At 32.7% G+C, this 4,902-nt stretch overlaps 1 protein-coding gene across 2 annotated transcripts in view; it reads left to right on the forward strand.

Annotated features, from left to right (window-relative positions):
• The window catches only part of LOC107624011 (ABC transporter B family member 2-like), a 13,727-nt gene continuing 8,874 nt past the window's right edge, over positions 50-4,902 (forward strand). For both annotated transcript variants that reach the window (XM_021113394.1, XM_021113395.1), the window contains exon 1: positions 50-2,066. The gene's annotated coding sequence lies outside the window, so the exon portion shown is untranslated. The remainder of the gene's footprint in view (positions 2,067-4,902) is intronic.

A 4,902-nucleotide genomic window follows, 5' to 3' on the forward strand; every position in this document is an offset into this window, starting at 1 on the left:
TAGACCTGCTTTTCATTTTTTCTACAAAAGGAAATGAAAGGACATCAATAAACAAGTCAAAAAAACAAATAATTATCTACAAAATTAAAAAAAAAAGGAGGTCACCTAGCTCGGTACAGACATAGTTCGGGGGTCCCGATAAGAAATTTTTTGGTGTCGAGGTTTGGAGCTCATCCCCAAGCCTCTCGGAAGAATTCAGCTACAACCTCTTTGACTTCATCCAAATCCACCAAATTATATTTTTCAACAGAGACTGCCTCTACCTAGTATAGTGCGAAGCGAGGCTCATCATTCTCGTTTAGAAAAAATGGATGGTGACCCTCTACGGCTTGGACTTTGAAAAAGAAATTCTTGAAATCATGGAAGGATTCGTCAAAAGTAGAAAAGACTTTCCGACCTTAAATAGCTCGGAAGGAAACCCATTGTTGGTTATTTTTATTAGAAGCAGTGCTGAAAGGCTTGGTAAGATGAAACAGAAAGAAAAATACCCGTAAAGAAATCAGAAAATCAAGCTCGCGACTGGCAAGCTGTTAGATTTTCATGAAACCCCAAGAATTTGGGTGTAGTTGGGAAGGAGCAACTATACAGTAAGAAAGGACTTCTGTTTCAAAATCAGAAAAAGGAAACGTCACCCTAAGTCAAGTGAAAAGACAATTATACATAAAAATAAAGGGGACTCAGAATCTACAACTCTGCCAAAGCAGACTCGGTCTTTTGGGTCAGGGGCAACTAACTCGTACTTCACCTTGTCCTCCCCAGAACTATAGAGCCTATGGTGCTTTCGAAACTCATCCACAAAAACACTATCTACTAAAAGAATTTCACAAAGAACTGAGGCATCTACCCATCTCAACAAATTCTCAGGAACCCTCGAAGACATTTTGAAAACAGAGGGACGAGACATATAGATGGCATACCTACATTACACAAAAGAAAAAGAATCATTACAAACAAGTTCGAAACAGAGACAGTTTCTTTAAAAGAGCAACCCACAGCCACAAAGAAATAATCTTTTGAAGAAAAAGCGAAGGTCCCTAATAGATACAACACTGAAACGACAACAAAGATACATAAAAACTACATAGAATTTCTTAACAAACACCTAGTCCATCAAGCAGAGATCACGAAAACAGTGGAAACACTATAAAAAGTATAGCAGTAAGAAACTAACCTTTCTTTGGGGAAGGACAAAGGGAGGAGAGTTTTCAACAAAGGAGAAGCGAACGTCTTGAGGCACCAAATGCTGAAGAAAGACGAAGAAAGCGCGAAAGAGAGAAAGAAAGTTTACAGAGGAAGACGAAAAAGAAGAAAGAGAAAAAGGGAGAAAGTATTTTTAAGGCACTAGGGGCAAAACTGTAAAAAGCCCCACTCATTTAAAGAGTGTGCCGTTACCAATGTAACTGCCCCCCACGTGTTAATGCGAAAAGCCAATGGACGCGACGGTTGGCAACTTGAAATCACATTGGTTTTTACTTCGAAATCACGTCGCTTTCCGACTTGAAGGAAGATACCGACCTGAACATCTCCGACTTACTCTATACTTGAATCTGACTCACAGCGAAGAGGCCGGACTCAAGTAGGACCACTGTTCATACCCTGACCCAAAACATAAGCCAAGCCCAATAAGGTTGAAAGGCCCAACTACAAGGATGGCCTCTAACACTCACCCGACCTCCTATAGAGGGCGGATTCGACGAAAACGGACAGCTCATGCTTACGCACGAAAGTAATTACTTCCTCGAATCTCTCACCCACTTCTAGAAGAGAGATCTCAACAACCCTAGGATAAAGGGGCAGTTATCCACCATAAGAAGTGGAACTATTTCAGCGGTAGTTATTGGCTCATCTCCTATAAATACCCTGACACACTCAGGTACAGTCAAGTTCCAATATACTTAAACCTGCTAAAATCCTTGTTGACTTAGGCATCGGAGTGTTTTGCAGGTACCACCCCCCACCTTCTGACAAACAACTCGGACGACGGGCACCGGACGTGGGACAAGTTGGAACTCACTCCGTTGAAGATTTGGGCCTCACTTACAAGACCTAAGGCAACCCAGTTTCAGGTAACTCTCGGAACAATTCCTATTTGGCATTAAGCCTTGTATCCTTGTAAATTTTTTTTTCAAAAATATTATTTGTACATTAAAAAAAATATAAAATCAAATAAGTGCATCAAAATAAAAAAAATTAATAATTAAGAGAGAGAAATACTTATTAATGATATAAAAAAAAGTTTGACAAAATAAATAGTGATTTAAAATTGAAAGTGAAATTTGTCCCTTTAATGCTTAGTTTCAATTCAATTAGAACTTTATATTTTTTAATTATTTTATTAACATAATTATACAAGTGGCAAAATTTTATTGGTTCTCTGTTAAGGTGATACCGTACAGGCGTACACTAAAGTGATAGTTCCAATGCAGATTTCAATTCTAAATCAATTCACTTCTTGAAAGTATTAAAAGTGATACTTTAAAAATATTCCATTAGAGATGCTCTAAATATCACAACAATAAAAATTTTTGAAAAAATATTGAATCAAATTTTTTTAGGACAAATAGACTTCTCACTAATTTGGTGTTAAAACTACGTCGTTTTGTACGAATAAATAGGGACAAATAGGCCCTGACCGATATAAGTTTTGAGACAAATCGGCTCCTGTCTTTTTCTAACCATCCATGTTGATACTTAACGTTCATCTCACTATCTTAACGTGCCAAATCAACAACTTCTTTTAGTGTTTGACGGCGAAACTCAAAAAAACTAAATTGTCTCACGAAAATCAAAAACAAAGATCGAATTGACTCTTTTTTGTCAAAAATCACATTATCCTTCATAAAAAAAAAGCAGGATGGTAAAACATTCAATATGACCAAATTAATTTATTTCAAAATTTAGAGATCAATTTGAATATAAGATAGAGACGTAAGGAGTAAATTGATTGTTATTTTTCTGAAATTCATTTTTATAAGTTGTTCGAAAGAGAAATGTACACGTAGTGCGGTAGTGGCGCTCATAAACTAAAATCTAATAATTGATGAGCTGCTGTTGTGATTTATGATATTTTAGACTACCAAAATCTTTTTGGAGGCCACTCAAATAAAGACGCCTAAAACGTCTTTTTTTAAAGATGTTTTTATGTTGTGTTTTAATTGGTTTCTGTATAATTTATTCGGTGTTCCTTATTACATATTATTAAATTCCTCAAAAGATTTTCTTTTCAAAAATAATAAAAAATATTTAATTTGGACTAAAACAAAAAAAGTAATAAATTAACTATTAGATTTTTTTAAAAATTATTTACATAAAAAAATATATCACATTCATCAATATATATATATATATATATATATATATATATATAACAAATAAGGTAAAAAAAATTTCAATTGTCACATCAAACAGTTGCTAGAATGTATAATGTAACAGTCGTTAGTCTATCTCAGAATGTTGTTAACGATTTTGTGAGACAGTGACAAAAATAAGATTAGGAACCAATGTGAGTCATAACTATTAAGCTAGGAGACTAAATTGAGTAAATCAAAATTTTTGAAATTAGATTGAAACATAGTTGTTAGAACCGAACCAGTGATCGAACCGGTCAAGCTACTGGTTCACCTGTTTATTGGTTCAACCGATAAATAACTGGTTGAACCGATAAAACCGGTCTCACGTAAATATAAAATATAAAATAGTTAAAAACTTAAAATTAAAATTTGAAATACATATCTTCACTAACATTTTATGAAGAATCAAGTCTCAACTTCTAAAAATAACTAATATAAAAAAATCATAAAATTTTAATTCTACAATAGTATCTTATTTTGACACAATAAAAAAATAATTAATTCACAAAGCCTATCATCTAACTATAATATCAGTAGATTTTAACACTAACATCAAAACAAATAACCTTAATCACAATACTAGCAATAAAATAGATCAAGTAAATTAATAAATTTTTAGTGAAATTTATATTTATATTAATAATGGTATATAATTAAAATATAATTAATTTTAAAAATAGAAAAAACAAAAATTAAATTAAATTAGATATTTATGTATACTATATAATTAGTATTTATCAAATATAGTACTTAGAAGTGCAATGGTTAAGTAGCAAGTAGAGGTTGTTTTTGCTCCAAGGTTCTTGGTTCGAGACCTTGTGGAGACATTTTAAAAAATTTTTCAAGCAGACCAGTTTGGTTAGACCGGTTTGTATCGGTTCTTATTGGTTCACATCGGTTTTATTCTTTAAACGGTCCAAGGAGTAAACTGAACCAGACTAGAATCCGGTTTAGTCTGGTTCACTAGTTTTCCGATCGAACCAGCCGATCCAGTTCGGTTTTTATAACTATGGATTCAAATACGAACATAATTTCAGAGACCAATAAGTATTATCTCTTTGTTGACAATTAAGTTGTTTTAATGGTAATTAAGATCTAATAATGGTTTATAATAAAAGAAACATTCTTTTGCAACAATGAACCTATAGTAGTAGTTAGAGGTGTTCATAGATTAGATCATATCCATATAAATTCACAGTATTTATCCGTATCTGATCTGTAACTTGAGGATATGATCTGATCTGTAAGATGATCGGATTGGATCGAATCAGATCCACACTCTAATCAGATAGAAGTAAATATGTTTACAAAAGTAAACAAAAAAAATTATTGACTTTTTTTATAAAAATAAATTTTTTTAATATTTTTCATTTTATGGATATATTTGATATCTGATCCAAACATAAAAAGTGCGAATATCGAATTTGATCTAATGAGTTTAGTGCGGATTGGATCGAAATTTCAGCCATATCCCATCTGTAAACACCCCTAGCAATAATAACTAAAAAATTATAATGATTATATTTTTAACTAAGAGGAAGTGCAAAAAAAA

This window comes from Arachis ipaensis, chromosome B10 (genome assembly GCF_000816755.2).
Source record: "Arachis ipaensis cultivar K30076 chromosome B10, Araip1.1, whole genome shotgun sequence".
NCBI classification, from domain to species: domain Eukaryota; kingdom Viridiplantae; phylum Streptophyta; class Magnoliopsida; order Fabales; family Fabaceae; genus Arachis; species Arachis ipaensis.